Here is a 19373-nt window from a genome sequence, read left to right as displayed (position 1 = left end):
TCTTGCACTTAGTAAAGTGTTTTTGAAGTATATAAATGTGAAGCAAATCTTAAATTGATTGCCAGTGGTTATTCAGCAGCTCCTGTTACATAGTCAGTCCTGTTCTACATATCACTGGGACTGAGACACCTCATCCTTTGAATTATATAGATGGTTAATTGGTGCTGGTAGAAAGCCCTGGCTTGGTGGCCTGGGAACTGAAGTCTTCTGTTCAGGAAAGAGATATGTCACAGGAAGCATCATCTGAACCCTGACATCGGGGAATCTAATCCTCATTTGTTCATTCAATCAGGCTTTTGCTTGTTTGCTTAGAGAGTCGGCAGGGCTACCAATGGAGAAGGTGGGTTGTTGGTTTTGTTTTTAAGTGGACACTTACACCAAAGGAATAGGATTGAGACCATGAGCGCTCATGAGCTTCTAAGACAGTCAATTACAAGAACAGCTTTAATCTTTGCTAACCTGAAGCTGGATTCACACCAGTGAATCAAAAGCCCCATATCCATTCTGTCTCTTACATGTTCCACTCTTTAAAAGTCTTGTAGGTTTGACAATGTAGAGTATTTCCCCCCTCTCACTTGATAACTAGCACAATTCACCACTCCATCCTAAAAGTTATTCTTCAATGGAACAGGGGTCTTCATTATTTAACCCTATATTGGATCTAAATGTGAGACTCGTTCTTCATTCAGAACTCTCTAAATGATTCTCCCTATAGCCTTTTAAAATAGTGATCCATGAGTTTGCTAATGGTTACTTGAGCAGAGGGAAGCCAGCATTAAAAGCAATCCATCACATATAGCTAGAAGAGAGGGTGCTGTACGACATCCCAGTGACTATAGCTGACAAAATACAGGTTGAAGAGAGTTTTGCCATTAACTTTGATGAAGCCAGGGTTTCACTCACCATCTGTAAAATTCCCTCAGAAATTTATGTTAAATCAGTACTAAATTCTGTTCCCTTCCCATTTGGTTCATATTACACCTTTCAGCTAAGGGGTGCAAGGTGCGTTGGAATATTATGGTCGAGAAGTATCCCTGAATTTAAAGGACATACACGTAAATAGAGAGACAAAATGCTGAAGGTAATATCTTTTATTGGACCAACTTCTGTTGGTGAGAAAGAGAGAGAGCTCTCAGTACCTTTCCCAGACCTGAGGAAGAGCTCTGTGTAAGCTGGAAAGCTTGTCTCTTTCACCAACACAAGCTGGTCCAACAAAAGATACCTCCTGCACCATGTCTCTCTAATATCCTGGGACCAACATGGCTACAACAATGCTGCAAATATACACAAAGAGACTGGAAAGGAATCTTCTGCATCTGGATCTCAGTGTCCCAGTAGATGATGTCTCAGACTTGAGAGAAATAGAGAAGCAATTTCTGTGGCTTCCCAACTTTCTGCAAAGCCCTGATTCATGCTGCCCATGTGGGGGGCTAATGAGGCCTGGGTTAAAATTTCACACCATCCCCTGTTGGCTTTAACACTTGGACTCAGCTGAACTCAGTTGTCTATGACCTTAGTTCTTAGTAGATCAGTTCTGGCTGCTCACAGTTTCTTCTCAATAGAAGTCACATAAATTAAAAATGCTTCCTTTTACTGCCCTGGCTATGTCAGAACATTCTGTTACAAGGGCTTAGGATATAGAGACCACAGCAACTTGACTGTACAAGGAGACTGCAGGAAATGAGGAACCTTTGATGTGCATTATTTATTGAGCACAGTGTATGAAAGGGAGACTCAGTCTCTGCCCCACAAAACTTGCAATAGAACTTCACAAACAAACCCATTCTGTGCTGCATTTACACCCATTGTGATTCCATATAACCTAAAGGTGCAGGGGCCACACGTGGGAGAAGTTAGGGCCGAATTTGGCCCTACATATGACTGAATAGCTACGTTGTGGAAAATCTTCTTTAAGCCAATAAATAAACTAAACCCATTCACTTCATACAAATATGAATGTGGGCACCTTCCCACCAATTTGAAATGTATTGCCTAGTTTCTACACTGAAAGTTCAGGGAAAACAAAAGCTGCCTGCTTATGTCAGTCATTTCATTTTTACTCTTGTAGCAGCTGTTGGGAACCCATCTTTGTACTCAGCATCATTAGAATGCAATAAAGCAGTAAAATATATATATATATATATATGGGGATGACAAAAAGCCCTCCGTGCAGGCTTCACAATCATTTTTTCCATCTTTGTTAAAAATGACAAAAGCCTGTTAAAAAACATCCCTGCAGCTGCCTCAGTTGCCCAGCAACGTGGCCCTGAACGTTCCCATCATCCCTAAAAACCGCAGATCAGGTCCCACTTCATGCTACGGGGGAGAAACATTATTGTTACCGAATGCTGCTGCTTTATGTTATGGGAACTGGTTTACTGCCGCAGCAGCTTTTGGCTCTTGGGTTTCTTTTAAAGTGTGTTATGATGGTTTAATTTTTGCTGATGGATTTTTTTTGTTTTGTCTGTGCTGTGCTGAGCGTGCTTTATGAATTAGATTGCAGCATTATGATTTACAGAAAGCTATTCCCCCTCTCTCTTTCTCCCCTAAGGCCTTTGTGGCTGGTTCATGGTAGTAAGGTAGCCTGGCTTGACTAGTGTAGGGATACAAAGAATAGTACCAGTGAATTTAAAAGTCTTTACAATATTTCTAAAACAGTCTGTAAAATGTCATGTAAACCAGTTCATTTAAAAAAAAACACATGATGCAGAGTGATGCAAAGGTTTTATTGACATGATTTCAGCATGACTGCACTAATCACAAGTTATATAGCCAACCCAAATGGGTTATATAGGAGTGTGTACTTTCTTTATGTACTTAATGTTATAATTATTGAGTTAAATGTGCCCCTTATGTAATGAATCTTTTTACTACAACACTCTGCCATTTCCACATTCATTCACTCCCTGTCTTGTTTTTGATCTTTGGTTACCATTTGGTGGAAAAAGTGGATTAATTTGTAATGACACTCTGTAATTTGGATTATAAACACTTGATCTAGTGTAGTATATTTTAAGGTGGCTTGATTTGTACCATGTGTCTGTACAGCGACACTCACCCATCACCAGTGCCTTTTATATATTACTGTTATAGTAGTAATATGCTTGTGGACAGAAGAGAATTTAATATTTCTAATTGTTATGTTTAAAAGAGAGTTATAAACAGAAAAAGAAATGCAATTAAAATATTAACTTGCTTGAATTGCAGCTAACTTAAGGAAAATTAATAAGCACAAAAGAGGCATTTAAGAGCTCCAAGCTGAGATTTTCTCTATCTCAGAAATGCAAGCAGAGAACATGAACGTTATGCGACATGACACCATTGAGCATTAGTATCAGCATTTTTAAGAACAAAAATCAAAGTGACTATAATTTATATTCAGGCTGATATACTATGAAGTCTGCAATGCAGACAGCATGCACATTAGCATCATAATAAAACCTGGCTTCTGAGGGGATTGGCACAATTTGAATATCTTTGAAATTTTGTACATTCAGAAAGTGCTCTTTTCCCTATTGCAGTGAAATTGTAAAAGGATCAAAACAATCTCCTGCTGCCCCAGATGATGGAGGCCTGCAGAGTGATGACCTCTCAGTTATTAATGTACAGTCCTCAAGTGTGTGCTAGATGCTTTATGGTGCCAGTAGCAAGACAAGGTCCTAGCCTTGGAGAGCTTACGGTCCAATGTATCCTAATATGAAGAAGATAATACATAGTAGGCTGGGGATGGGGTGAGAGAGGATGAATGTTATGCCACAGTGTGTCTGCTCTCTGAAAGCCAGCCCAATGCAAACAGAGGAATGAAGGAGCTGAAGGGTCTGGCCTACTGCTGACACCGTTAGAGAAGCTTTGAGAGATTCTCTAGTAGCAGTTCTGCTTTGTGCTGTATTGAGCTGGATTTTCCAAATTGGCCACCTAGCAAATGAACATATTAACTAACTTGTTAAAATAGTAGTGTTTGGGCAATTTGTGTTTTAACGTGTTAGTAGGAGGGGTCACCTCGACCAGCTAACACATGTCAGAACCAAACCTTGCTTTGTCTACGTTAATATTTTACCCTGTGTTAATGTGTTAGCTAACCTGTTACAGCGCGTCTCTTTCCTAGGTAGACATGGCCAGAAACTGCAGATGCAAAATTGTTGTATGCACACACACAAGAACAAAATCTGCATTGCACGTGCAAAAGAGCACTCAGGCATAAAGCTGGCTAGCGAATGACCATTCAATTTCACAACTTTTCAGGTTTCAGTTTTTTTCATTCCACACTGGAATGAAAATGGAATTGTGATGAAATATCTGTTTTCAGATCTAAACCATCAGGTTTTCAGTTTGGGTCTTTCTCTTCAGAGAGTTCACCCCGGCACTCAGTGACCTTCCAGTCAGCTGATGAAATTGGCACATTTCTGCAAAATGTTTTGGTTTTGACAAAACAACATTTTTTTATTTAAAACTTTTGTTGAAAATGTTCTGACCAGCTGCACTTATGTGCACAATTACCTGCCTTGCACGTACTAATGCTTCTTCACAGAAACCTCGTTGAACTGTTGTGAGATTGTGTTTGCAAAGGGCTCTGAGATAGCAAATGCGAAATAGGTGCAAATTAATAGTTGCAATTGTTAAATGCAGATGGGTTTCCCACATGCGCCTTGTCCCTAGCACCAGGACTTTGTGCCGCTGAAAGTATACATCCACTGGAGTGAGGAAAGAGTTAATCTTCCAGCCCAATCTCCCTGGTAGTTAAGCAACAGCTCACTGTGCATCTCCTGGAGGGTTTTCTGTTTGCTGGGTAAGCAGTGTAGACTCAGGGTGATGATGCAACTATCCAGCAGCCCATAGCCCACCCATCTTCCTCCTGCAGATCAATCCAGCGGCTCAGCAACATGGATCCCAGACCACGAAACGCAAGAGGGAGCACACACGGGCTGTGAAATGGGACAGGTATCAGCCACAGCTTTGCATCCCTGAGCCTTTCACAACTGCCTTTGCTTCCCCACCCAGGCAGCAGAAGGACCAGAGATTCTGTTGCTTCTCAAAAGGGATCCAACCAAAGTTTATCTCCTTACTCCTTGTGGAAAGTCAGTGGTTTGGTTCATGTCTGTAAAGTGTGGTGTAAGTGTATGTAGTATTATGATTTGGGGGAGGTTTGATCATTCTAAGAAAAGGATTAGACTCTTAGACCAATCTTTTGCAAAGCAATTAACTATCAAGTGGAGTACCTTATTTTGAATGTGTACAGAATTTTTCACCTCTGCAAACTTGCCAGCATCTGAAACTCCAAACAAGGACAGACTTTAACTCCACCAAGAGACAATGCGAGTGGAAGATCTTTTGCAATGGAGAGCTGGAAAAGGTGGGGACTGTCCTTGCAAATTAGAGCTGATGGCAGTTGGCATGTAATGGCTTTAAATGTTTTGAAGTCTCTATGCTGCTTTGTTTATCTGAAATGCAAGAGTAAGGAGATGCAGAAGAGTGTGTGGTCATGTCCCAATTTTATAGGGACAGTCCTGCTTTGGGGGCTTTTTCTTATATAGGCACCTATAACCCCCCTGCCCCCAGGGCCGGCTTCAGATCCCAGCGTGCCGCGGGAGGGTGGCAGGCGGCTCCGGGGGACCTTCCGCAGGCATGCCTGCGGAGGGGCTGCTGGTCCTGCGGCTCCGATTGACCTCCCGCAGGCGTGCCTGCGGAGGGTCCGTTGGTCCCGCGGCTTCAGTGGAGCATCCGCAGGTGTGCCTGCGGGAGGTCCACCGGAGCCGTGGGACCAGCGGACCCTCCGCAGGCACGTCTGCAGGAGGTCCACCGAAGCCGCGGGACCGGCGACTGCCAGAGCTCCCCCTGCGGCGTGCCGCCCTGCTTGGGGAGCTGCAATTTCTAGAGCCGCCCCTGCCTGCCCCCGTCCTGATTTTTTACACTTGCTGTCTGGTCACCCTGCATAAGGCATGGTGTATGATTTGTGCTTCTTCCACAGGAGATGCTAGCTAATGATAGGAAACAGCTGTAGGAATGTGAAAATATTAAGAACTTCATTGCTTCTCTGAGTCCCTGTGATCACAGCCTGCTGCTCCCCTTTCCTGTGTTGTGTTTGCTGCTGTTCTGTCCCAGAACCAAATGACAGAATAAGCGTTCAGCTACAGACCGTATCTATCCGGCTTCTCTAGGTCCATGTAGTACAGGAAGACCTCTGCTCAGGTTAGGCCGGTATCTACCTGTGGATTTGTGAGAAATGCCAGGGGAGGTTCCAGTTTAAATGTATTTGATGCAGACGTATGTTGTGTTTTTGAATTCTGCAGTTTTTGTCATGTTGCTGGAGATGAGAAGAATTTTCAGACAGCAGGTGGCCAGGTGTGGTGAAAAACATCTTTTAGATTATTGAGCTCACCCCTGTGAATCGGAGCCAGTTGATAAGAGGTGTCATATATACTGAACCCAATCTTGGCCAGTTGCTGAGAAGAATTGATGGCAAATCCCTTAGTGGTGCTTAAGAAAAGGTTAGTTAAGGGACAGAGGGTCCAGAATGGTTTGTGTGGGCTACCTGCCACTAGGTGGTCTCCTGTGGAGCAATCTGGCTTGTTTCACATTCCCGTTGCTTTAATCTTTTAAAAATATAAAATATTTTTCACCTCATCCATCTGTTGTGTTTTCACCTCGCACTCATGTGTTGTCTATGTCTGTCTCCCTCTCCCTCTTCCAGTTTCACTTCCCTTTTAGAGTGTTTAGCTTTTCTTTGTCAAAGTGACACCAAACAAATGAATGGTCTTAGAGGGACGATTTCCTGATGTTTCATTTGAAAGGGGCATTCAGAGAAGTAACATGACAGAGAAGTAACAGGATGGCCCCTTCTCCAGCACTGTGTACTATTAGGAAATCCTTATGCCATTCTGAATGGTCAGCTGTCTCTCCTTTCTTCCAGGTGATAAAGCGACCCACTCATTCTGGTATGTGGCTCGTGTTGGCCCCAGCTATCTCTCTCTTGCTTCATGCATATTTCAGCTCACGAAGATGCTAGCATTAAACCCAAGCCCTCTACTGTGCACCTGATCTTTCATCTTCGGAAAAAGGAAATTAACGGGACTTTGAGAGAGACAATCGGCAGGTTTACCCATTGTAAACGCTTTCTTTGAGAAAGCAAAATAAACCAGGTGAGACCAGCCAGAATGTATAACCTTTCCTGAAGGCCTAGTTCTGAACTCAGTTACACCAGGGTAAATCTGGAATAACTTGGTTGATGTTAGTGGAGTTACTGTACTCTGGGTTTACGGTAGTCGTGCAGAGTGGCCTATAAAATCCAAACACATGAGAGAACCCAAAATAGCTGCTCAGTGAAAGAGAGACCGTGAGATCACTGACTGATCCTAAGAGGGTCTAATTCAGACATCTGTAAGTGTCACCAAAACCGGCTCCAGGCACTAGGAACAAGACTGAAAACGAAAGGGTTAAAGTATTGTTAGGCCCTCCATGCAAGTTTTGCTGGGGGAGGAGGTGAAAACTGGGAGAAGTGTTTATAAAAACCTAATATGGATAAAAATGGGTTGTTTTTTATTGTTTTGGCTTTTCTTTTTAAAACACTGAATCCAAACAAAAGGCCTTGAGCTGGAGCCTGGGAACGGGCACATGAAATTCCCTAGAACTAGAGTCAAACTCCCCAGACTAGTTTCACTGCCCTAAGCTGACTGAAGTGCAAAACTTAAACTTCACAAAAGGCAAAAAGAAAATTAGATTTGCAAAACCCATTTTGTTTTACTGATCTTCAATCATGTGTTGTCAGTAACACAGGAATGGCCTTACCGCCCCCTGCATGTGATGGGACGTGGGCTGCTTCTGCTCCTGTGGGCTGCACTTCCATATTAGAGACCGAGCATAAAAAGCAGCCCAAGTACAGCCCCTGAATTCATAAGTCACCATTATGGGTGTGGCCACTGGTAGGACAAAGTCTTGGTGCTCCTGCTATTGACCAAAGAGACCTGCCAAGCAGGGATTTTCTGCAGTTTGTCCTATGAGAACAGATGTTAGAAATAGGTGAAGTCCAGGTGAATGCCCCTTCAGTTTAACCTGATGGTCATTTGCATGGCAATAAGCCTCAGTCAACTGAGCTTGTCCTTGTCCTTGGGGAGTAATTGATCATCCACTAAATAATCCTCCCCCATTAGCCTTGTGTGCGGTGCGTGAGTCATCGCCCAGGAGGTTATCCAGCAAAAAGCTAATGCTGCCTCTTTGCTCTTCTGTATTCATCTTCTTTAAAGACCATTCTGCCACAGTAGATGGGTGTGTGAGTGCAGCACCCAGCCTTGCTGTAAATGGCTGTTTCATGAACCAGGAGTTCAGTGGCGGGGGCGGGGGGGGTGGTGTACGTCTGATAGGGGTAATCTCCAAAGCGCCGCAGTGATGTAAAGCAGGTATCCCTAGTACCAGAGGCTCTGGTGCATGGGTGATGTGTCAGTGCACACTTTTGTGGAGGTAATATCTACCCTGGTATGCAGTGTCACTACTGCTGCCATATTCTACCCCAGAGGTGGCTGCATTATTGTGATGGGTAAATTGAGTCCAATTTAAATAGTCTGTGTAAGGAGTTGGCAACATGAGATCCATCTGGGTGAAAGGGCCTGGTCGTGGGAGGCGCTCAGATACCACGGTGAGGAGGGCTCGTGGATGGATAGATACTAGAGGTGTTCTCAAGGCTAAAGCTGGTTAGTTATTTCCAGTTTCACCTGTAGCACAGAGGGCCGTTGTCGGGCCCTCCCCCCCATTGCTGGCGATGAGCCGGGGTCAGACAGCTGAGCAGAGGGGCTGCGTGCCGGTTGTGCTGAGCAGCTGTCTCCGTGCTGGCCTCTGTGGAAGGTCAGTTTTGGGGGCTGTCTAGAGGAAGGACCATGACTCTGGGGACTCGTGCCCCGTGCAAGCAGTATGGAGTGTCTGTGACAACTATTCTAGCCTCACCCTGGGCTGGGAGGTGACCCTTGGTTGGCCCAGCCTCTCTGCACCTCACCCACCTAGATCCCAAGTGCACTGGGTTGGAGCAGGGGGAACTGAATCCACCCAGGCTGGTGCTGGAGTCTCACGTTTGGCATGGACTGAAAGGCTAGCTCAGGGGCGGGGTGTGATGTAGCCATCTGGGGAGCGCAGCACTGCGTGCGTTGTGAGACTTGTGCGTTCTTGTCTCAGTTACTTGCTCAAGGCACTGGAGGGAGGTTCTGGGGGTGGCTGGAAGGGACCGTTATGGGGTCACACACATGGAACACTTTGTCATGCCAAATTGTAGCTAAACATTTGCAGCTTCCACCTGGGAATAAATGGCAAACTTCAGCCTTTTGCAAAGGCGCTAGCTCCAGCCTCCTGCGCAGCAAGGGCTGCGCTCTGGGGGGCTATGATAGAGACTGTCTCTATGGAGTTGTGTATCTCTGGGAGGGAGGGGTTCTGTGGCTCTGTAGACAACTCCCTTTGTAAAACCTGTGATACAGCAGGGGCAGGGAGCAGTGGGAGAGTGGTCCTATTGAAAATTCATGGGGAAGTGGGCAGGCGTAAGCTTGCCCACGGCTAAAGGACCCTCCCCCAGCCTTTAGGGAGGATCCACTGAGCCCAGAAACTCAACTGATTACAGGGGACAACAAGGGCAGGTGTGAAGGTCAAAGAGTCAAAAAGAACCTAAAGGGGACACGGAGCAGAGAACCCCGGACAGCGCCCGCTGCTCCGTGAAGGTATCGGGGAGCCAGCGGGTGCCGCCCAGAGGAACTCCCCCCGGATATGTGAACGGAGGGAGGACCGGAACTAGGCCTCACAGTCACAAAGAGCCCCCTCAGCCAACCTCCTCTCCCTGGTGTTATGAATGGCCACTTTGGCCGTGGCCAGGAATAGGTTGACGAGGAGGTCCCGTGGCTTTGTGAGGCCACCGATAGGGTAGAGGGGAGATATGAGTCCTAGGCTAATTAAGGTGTGGTTCCTTGTAGACTAGGGAAGGTTACTACAGGTTAATTGAAGCACCTGTAGCCAATTAGGCCCTGTCGGGAACCTAATAAACCCCCCTGCTTCAGGCAGACAGGGTGGAAAGAGGACTGGAGTTTGGAGGTGTGTTGCCGAGAACTGAAAGACCAGAGAACCGGAGGAAGGGAAACTTTTTCTCCCCCAGCGTCAAGGACCGAGGGTAATCCTACCCCAGAGGGTGAGAAACCCGCAGGGGTTGAGAGGGGCTGGGGCTCAGAGTGAGGTGCAAACCCCTCCCCCACTTCCCTCCTCTACCCCCTTCCCGGGCCACTAGCGGGGCTCTTGGCACCCCAAGAGCAGGGGCAAGGGGTGGCGTCCTAGCCCTCCACCAAGAAAAGTGTGGGCCCTGCTATACCAACATCAGCCATTTTGTCACAGCCCACACTAATAAATGAAGGTGGATTCCTGATGGAAGTGACAATAGTTCCCGGTCCCCAGCTCATGGGATACAGGCGCCATCTAGTGCCGAGCCGAGGGAAAGGCCAACCCACTAGGAAAACGAGAAGTCGTGGACTGCAGCTAATAAGAGCGCTTGGCCCGTCACCTGTTCAAAGGACTCTACGGACTCCACTAATGAATCTGTGCAGCCCCTGTGAGGTGTGAGGACTCTGGTCTTTACTTAGGTTGTAAGATCGTTGTGGCAGGGCCATCTTTTTGTTAGGGCTATACCAATAACGCATTACAGTAAATACTACCCCAGTTATGCAGCTGGACAAACAGAGGGAGTGAGGTTATGTTACCTGCCCAAGGCCACACAGTGAGTCAGTGGCACAGCTGGGACTAGATCTTGGGGACCTAGATTTTGGCGCAGGTCATTACACTGTGCTGCCTCCATGAATGAGAAGTGTTTTCTGGCAGGGACAAAGAGTGAATCTGGGCAAGTGTCTGTAATGTGCTTATTTGACTAAGAACTATTGTTGACCTATGACAAGCACTGGAAGGGTGCCCATCAGCGTGGCGTCTGGGCTCACCACAAGACATCAACTTCTGCTAAGGACAAGTGGGTTAAGGCTGGTGTTAGAGAAGAGGATTGGGGTGGGAGCTTGTCATGCTGCTGTGCTCACATCCAGTATTTCCATGTTTCTTAGGCACTTGTCAGACCCTTGAGCAGTGAGCACCGAGCTGGAGCCATGGGGACTGTGGCACTCTATGTGCTTGTTTCTAGTGTGATACAGAACTGCTACTTGAGGAGCAGCCAGTGCAGTGCGGAACTGGGTAAGTGTGATGTGGAACAGGCTTCGGCCCTCGCAATGCTGGGCATCTCAGTCACTCAGCCGTGCTGCAGCCTTTGGCAGTGCCACAGCCATAAGAAAGTCCCTGGAGTTGTTCAGATGGGTCTAGGGAGACAGACACATACCCAGGAATCGCTTTGGAGTCCTCAAGCATCCAAAGCCCCAGGGCTCTGAGCTCTGTCAGCTGGGATGCAAAGTTCTGAATGCCCAAGGGCAGCAGATGGCAGCAAGGAGGCCCTTTGATGCAGCTAGATTCGGTAGGCTAGTCGTATAGTAGCCATGCTGTCTAGTGGCACTTGGCCTGTTCTGATCCATCCCACTAGCCCCAAACGCAAGCTGCTGCTCTGAATGGCCTGGGTGGTTTCAGATCCGTCCGTTCGCTTTGTGTGCGGTTCTGCTGCATCTCTGTCTGTGGAAGGTGAGCGCTGACCCTGGACTGTCCATTCTGTCCCTTGCAGCATTTACCTCCTGCCCAGGGGATATTGTAGCTCAGCTGAACTGGCCACTGACTCTTCCTTGTGCTGCTTACGATGCATCTCTTCAGATTCCTGCTGCAACAGGTTCAGCGGCATTGCTGACCTTAGCTCTCAGCAACGTTCCTGGGCTAAGGGGGGGGGGACTCCCTTTCTCTCTGTGCCGCTGAGAACGCGGCAGGGAGGGACAGCAGGACGGTGATGCTGACGGTGAATGGTCAGAGAGGGAGAGAGCACAGCTTCCCATGGTCTGTTGGGGGAACATACGAGTCTGCTAACAGCCATTGCTAGCCAGGCCTGTCTGTCTGGGGCCCCCACTTTCCTGAAGGAGACAGCCCGGTTTTCTGGCTAATGGGTTCAAGAGCATCCTCACTCTTTCTTGTGCTTCCTTTTGCTTGAGAGGATGGAGACACCAGGCAGTTCCTGGAGGCTGTCTGTGAAGGATGCCGAGGGTTTAGATGTACACAGGAAATCAGGAGGTGATGGGGGCTACAGCAGTGACACACACCTGATCTTTTATAGATGGAGAAGTGAACACCTGGGATGAGGGAATCCGAAATATCCCAGCCTCTGTCACCAGCCTCCTGCAGGTAAATCTGGCATGTAAACTTTGTGATTGAGATCCTGACCTCAGCGGGAATTTGGCTACTGGCTTCAGTGGGGTCAGGATTTCACTCCTGTGTCCAATTCCCCTTTGTGGGGTAAAGCTGAACCTCCCAGGAGGTGTCAAGTGGGGATGTTTTGCTCTCAGTATCAGGATGGGATCAGCGACTGACAACCGCCAACCATTTCCTCAGCTGGCTGCCCATGGCCTGGGAATAGCAGAGCCTCGCTCTGTGGGAGGCCACCTGGCTGGCAGCAGGAGGAAGCGGTGCTGGGCTCACGCTTGCATTATACCAGGTCACCCTCTGCCCCAGAGACCGAAGCATGGTGATTGGTAGGGCCCCACGCGAGGAGATGGGGCCATGATGAGGCTAACACGGGGTCTGCTCCAGGTGCAGAGCCCCAGGCTGCACCCCCAGCCACAAGGCCAGAATCACTGAATCTCAGGGTTGGAAGGGACCTCGGGAGGTCATCTAGTGCAACCCCCTGCTCAGAGCAGGACCAATCCCCAGCTAAGTCATCCTGGGCCTGCCCCTCAGCCAGACTGACAGCGTATCCACTGCACGTTGTGTTTTGCAGCTCAGACGGGGCGATGCCAGAGGAGAGGGGCTCTCTGCCAAGGTCCCTCTGGTGAAAGCAAGTGAGGCAGCTCACACAAGGGGAACCAGCTCCTCACCACATCCTGGCCCCAGCCCAGATTCAGGAGCCTGTGAGTGTCAGGTGTGATTTGTGTGTCACGGGGGGTGCCACAAGCGTTCTCCTGCCTGACACCCTCCAGGCCGCGTGTGCTGTGCACCTCGCCTCCCCGAGCCAGACTCCCGCTGGCACTGCTGCTCCATCTGCTGCAGGCATCATCCTTCGGCTTCCTCTAGGGCTTCATGGCATGTGAGCCTCCTGCCGGTACTGGCCTGAGCATGGCTGGGCCTCTCGCCTCTCTCCCATGCAAACACTCTGTCAGGAGCCTCGTGCCTTTCCCGTGCCTCTGTTACCTCCCAGGGGCTCCCTCAGCCCTGGCTGGCTGAGGGCTCTCGCTCCTCTGTGCATGTTATCACCACCCAGACACGCTGACGTGGGGATTCATAACCCCTGTTGGCTCGCTGGCCATCGTCCACCTGACTGGAGACTTCTCCCCCCAGGGGCTGCTCCAGAACAAGCCCCACCTGTTGCCTCGGTCTCCGCACCGCCCTCCCCATGAGTAAAGGTTTCTGGCTGGCGTTTCCCTGACCATCCTGCAGGGCCCCTAGCGTCAGGGCAGTGCTTCTCTCTTTGTCTCCAGCCTTTAGTTCCTCTGCCCCGGGGAGGGCCCTGCCTGCAGGAGAAGTTTCTGCCCTGGCGTTGCCCTTGGAACAGGAAGGTGAAGGAAGTGGCACTGCAGCCCCAGCAGGGAGCACTGCCCAGGGGCCTCCTGGAGTTATCGAGCATCCCTCAGGGATCTGGGGCAAGGAAATCCCCACTCGCAACAGGAGCAAAGCGTATTCTCTGCCTGCTGGGAACACTACAGGGATGGTCCGATTGTCCACCCAAAGGAAACAGGACAGTGCCACCCGGCCTCCAGTCACGACAGCAAGGTAACGCACAGAGGCCAGCTGCTTCCGTTCATTACATTAGCCTGCTGGTGCATGTCATTGTTCTGATCTGAGGCCCAGACCCACAATGCAAGTTAGACGCCCAAGTACCTTTGTGGATCTGGGCCTGACGGCGGTACCTTTGCAGGCAGAAATCTCCACCTGCTTCCAACTGGCTCCCTGTGCTGGAGAAGCATGACATCCCGGTGGTTGTGGGAGTCTCCGTGTCTCTGGCTTTGATATTCATTTCCATGGGGGTGTATTCGTTCCGCCAGAAAATAGAGCACGCCAAAGGCAATAGTACCTGTGAGTATTTCAGCCCTGGCTTCCGAAAGGTACCATGTTCTCTAGGGGCATAATGACCCCGTGCACACCTCAGACAGGAGGAGTTTGGAGCAGTGTTGAAAGCTCTGGGTGTGTATTTGGCAGATATCTGTGCTGTCCCACTCTCACTGAGGCTGGCAGTATGGGGGAGCAGCCTTTGGGATGACACTCTGGCATTTGTTTACTTGGCCACCTGGAAACAGCAAGTTCAGGGACAGAAGTGACTAGGGAGGTGAACGCTCACTCCACTTCTCTGCACTTCACTCCAAGTTGTGTGGGGGTTTGGGGTTAGACGGAGGTGAAGGTTCAGGGTTTGTGGTAGAGGAGGGTTGCTGGTCCCTGGATTTATCTAAATTAGAGATGGGGCCCAAATCTGAGCAGCCCCAGCCGCTGTGGAGGTTCAGATCTGGGTCTGTACATCCTACCTGGCTCATCTCTTCCACGGGCCAGGACCAGACCCTGATCCTTGAGTACCTTTGGATCCAGATTTCAGGCCCATCTCTGCCCCAAACCCGAACATGAATGTTGATGAAAGATGTGTGTGCGCACAACCCGTATGCAGCCTGCCCTGCACTCTGTCTACCAAGGGGGCAAAGCCCCAGGAGGAGGGAGGCAAGACTTAAAGCCATGCTGGAAGGTGAAGATGCGGGAGTGACTTTAAAACCACTCTCACCCTGTCTGAGGTCAGGCCCCGATTCAGCGTTTCCCGCGTTTATGATTTACAGCAGACACGGGCAGGAACGTGGAGAGTCTGGGTCTCATGAGGGATCGTCCCGTTGACGTGATGAACTCTGCCAGTGTCTGCCATTCAGACACCGCATCTCGCTAGCGCTCAGACGTGCCGCTGCATGGGTGTTTGGTGTGTTCGTTGAGGTCTCTGGAGATTGCCCTAGGAGTGTGTAGTCACTGGCCTGCAAGGACTGATGCGCTGCCCCTACCAGATGGCCAGCTGCTCTGCCATGTCTGCCCTGCATCATAGCTGGCTCTGCCTGGGCACTTTGCCATGTGGCTGAATAAACACATCTGTTTTTTCCTGCAGCTTCTCAAAAATCCTCTAACTCTAGGAGAAGGAGAAATTACTTGGAAGCGGACGAGGCGTATGAGAACAGGTGAGTTAAGGTAATAATTGGAGACATACCAATCTCCTAGAACTGGAAGGGACCTTGAAAGGTCATTGAGTCCAAGCCCCTGCCTTCACTAGCAGGACCGATTTTTGCCCCAGATCCCTAAGTGGCCTCCTCAAGGATTGAACTCACAACCCTGGGTTTAGCAGGCCAATGCTCAAACCACTGAGCTATCCTCCCCCCCCCCCCCCCCCGTTTGTCCCACTGTATACACAATGGGATTGTGAAGTGGGGAGGCCGGTTGTGGTTTCAAATCCTGTGTCCCAGCAGCAAAACTCTGGAGCTCAGACGTGCTCGGGCACTAAGAAACACTCCGTACCAGCCACGTCAGGGGTCACCTAAGGACAGGCTGTGGGGACAGGGATGGGCTCACTCAGGAATGTGTACGAGAGACTTTCCCACTTTAGTTTTACCCTGCAATCAAATCAGACCCCTCTGATGCCCTTCAGGCAACGTTTTTCAGTGGGAGCAGGGGGAGATGGGTTATGACTGGCAGGCGGAGGAGCTCTGCTACCTGGATTGAAAGGCTGTGAACATGGTGAGTCGCTGACGGAATGACCGAGACGGTGGCTTTCACCAGCCTGCTGTCCCCATCCCTGCCACCTCTCCGATCCACAGGGCTTTCGAAGTTGAATGCACTGTCGACGCTGTTGAGCAGAATCCGTACGACACCAGCACTTCCCCCAGCCTGCTGCACTCCGACCCCACACTCCCTGCAGAGGCGGCTGGGCACCGAGAGGAACCCCTGGGTGTTGCTGCTGGCAAGCCTCTGCAGAAGGCACAGGCCAGAGCAGTGGTAAGGTGCACCTGGTACTGTCCCAGTAGCTGTTCCCCACTCATTAAAGCTCTCTGAACGCCCCCCCCGCAGCACTGCACCGTGATCCCTGCCTCTGTCCCGCACCCTGTGTCTCACATCACCACCTGCCAGCATCGTGTGTCCCTGTGAACTAGCCTCCTCAATAGAGCTTCCCATTCCTGTCAGTGACTCCAATTCCAGTCTAGTGCTGCCTGTTGACCAGTCAGGTGATGCTGTATTAAATCTGTGTGGCTAATCGGTGGGTCGGCCCCTCAGCAGGGGTAGGTCAGTGTAGTTCCTTTGACATCAGTGAAGCAGCAGCGAGGGTCTGGTGCAGTATCTTTTAATCTGCCGTATTTACTGATTGGATTGTTCTGATCCCATCCCATCTCTCCTGTCTGTATTTCAAGCTGTCTAATGTCTCCTGCCCCTCACTGTGCTGTCTGGGCTGGGGGCTGCATCCCGTGTCACTCACAGAGCTGTTCTCGCATTGCTTAGGAATTGCTGGGTGGGAGCCCGGCTCCAGTTGTCTTCTCTGCTCCTTGTGACGTGCATGTTGCTTCGTACCAGGACTCCCCAGTGTCCCTGCAGCGTGAGTCTGCTCATCAGGAGAAACCCCCAAGCCCTCACAAAGCTGCACCCACTTCTGTGCCCACGCAGTTGAAGAGTGCTGGGCCCGGGGAGCCTGCTGCCAGGGCTCCTGGCATGTGCTCCACAACCTCTCTGGCTCTCCAGCACATTGGCACCACGCTGTATTTCCACGGGCCTGAGCCGCTGCTCCAGAGCATCGTACCGCTCGGGAGGAACACCCGTGGGAATCACGGCCAAGTTACTGCAGCCCCTGTGGTGGGGATGGTGGAGCATTCCCCTCCTGGAGATCAGTCCAGTGCTGAAATAGCCATGATGTCTGTTACTGTGGAAATACACCTGTACCCTTGCAACGCAGAGATGTCCTCAGCCTCAGCAGCCATGCAGAATGTCTCCGATTCATCTCATCCAGAGGCAGCCGGGGCAGCATCCCAGCAGCCAGCTTCGCTGGTCGGCCCTGGTATGTAAGCGCCATTGCTACTGCTGCTGTATTTCTGATTGCAGGGTGCTGGGCAGAGGACTGGCTGGGTCAGCCTTTCTGCTCTGGAAACCCTGACTGGGAACTGCAGCAGAGTATCAGGTCTCTGCCTGAAGTGGATCATTGGGTGGACAAATTACTTTCCCCTGTGAAGTTAGGTGCTGGCTTGATATGTACCAGTACATTGGGCCAGACAGGGTGGGTCGAGCCCGTCTCATGAGCACTGGGCCCATATTGGCTGTCAGGCCAGAGAGGGCATTTGAGCCTTACTGTGTGGGTATGATTGGTCATTAAAGATACAGAGCAAAGCCAGGGTTGTCCTGGCCAAATTCCATCTTGGGTAATTTTCTGCACTCCTAATTTCCCACTTCAGTTTATGCTTCACTTCCTATTCCAAACTGTTGCATGGCGTTGCTGTGCGTTGTTAAGCTGTCGCTGTGTTCCATCTCAGAGGTGGCTGCATTTCAGTGGGGGACAGAAGCAATCCCTATACAGTTTGTATAAGTAGTTAATAGGGTTTTGGGATCCTCCTGGGTAAAAGCTCTGCAGATTGTGCTCTTTACTGCACAGCTTCTAAGCCTGCTGCTGTTTTATGGAGAATTCCGTTTCTTGCGAATTCTCATGCACAGAGGGTCCTGCTCATACACTCTTCTGACTTTCACAGGGCCCAGGAGTTTTTTGTGACTGGATTAAAACTGACCCGGTGAAGTCTTGAAAAGGACAAAATAACCCCTCTCTGGCAGAGGGAGGCCAGGAGCAGACGCGTGCCCTGATGATTAGTGCTCTGAAGTGGGTCAGAATATTCTACTATGTATATGGATGTTTGTTCTTATCATGGCCTCCGTTTCTTTGGTCCTCCTCATCTGCTCCTGTCTCTAGCTTTTTGAGTCACTCTCCTCTGTGCTACATCAGCCACAAAACCCCCAGCTGCAGAATGTTGAGCCAGAAATAGCAAGAAGTCGCTCCAAGCCATCGAATCCCTTGGCATGTGTGTCGGTAGAGTCACAATTAGGGCTTGGGACACTCTTGGCTTGGAGAATGAATTGAGGACAGTTACAAGACTGCAGTGATGAGCTGCCAAAATCTTAACAACCGGGTCCCTATAAAAAGTTCTGATTTAAGTTGGGGGGGGGGAGCGGGGGAGGGGCCGAGGGAGACATCCTCGTGGGGCCGGGGGCCCCTGCAGGGCCTGGGCCAATTGCCCCACTTGCCCCCTCCCCTCCCCTCTGGCCAGCCCTGGAGCTTGCAGCAGCCCCCCACACATACACCTTGCTGGGCCATTCAAAAAGCGGCAGCAGGACGACTCCAGAGCTCAGTTGAGCTGCCCAGCTGGTGCCGGCGGCTGGCCACGCTGCAGCTGCGGGGAAGCGGGGGAAGGGCTGGAGGAGCCTCAGCCTCCCCAGCTGGGAATCCTGGGAGCAACAGGATGGTCCAGCCTGCGGACCAGAGTTCTTTGCCCACCCCCTGGCCCTTTAACAACCGGTTCTCCACGGAGGTCTAATTTTAGCAACCGGTTCTTGAGAACCTGTGGGAACCTGCTCCAGCTCACCACTGCAAGACTGTTGTTTTACTGTGCAGATTGCAAAGCCCTGTGTCCTGGGAGCATCCAGGGAAGGACACAGTGAGATCATAGGCAAACACTGCAGTGCCATGTGACTGAAGCAGAATAAGTCTTGTTATGATGGAACGGAAGAAGTGCACTGAACCCTACAGGAAGCGTCCCTGTGTCTGGCATGGAGATGTGTGAAATTGTGACTGATTGGCTATCTCGTTCTGTGATGTGGACACAGAACCCTGCTGAGGGAGATTAACATAGGGATAGATGTTATGCTAGGGAGACGCTGTGTGAGAATGCAAGCGCTGTGTTGTCAGCATCTGGAGCTTTAAAATAAACCCATGGTAACATGGATGGGATGTCGACAAAGGGTAAGTTCTTCATCAGCAATGAACACAGCTGCAGCTGTGGGGTGGGCAGGCTGCACAGGAGAGAAGAGGCTGTATGCAGCAGGGAGATCAGTGGTTCATCTGGGGGCGGGGGTGTCCCTGCACCAGGTGGGGGTCTATTGACCACACAACAAGAGAAGGGCTGGGTGGCTGGAGCAGAGCTGGAAGGTGGTGCCGGGGAATAAAGGGTGCTAAGATATGGCAGATGGGAAGAAAGAGTGGGAACAGGCTCCCTGTGCACACACCCCAGGGCTTCTCTTAAAGCAAAGGATAT

Source organism: Mauremys reevesii, linkage group 19 (genome assembly GCF_016161935.1).
Source record: "Mauremys reevesii isolate NIE-2019 linkage group 19, ASM1616193v1, whole genome shotgun sequence".
NCBI lineage: Eukaryota > Metazoa > Chordata > Testudines > Geoemydidae > Mauremys > Mauremys reevesii.
Note: the sequence above shows the minus strand (reverse complement) of the source record.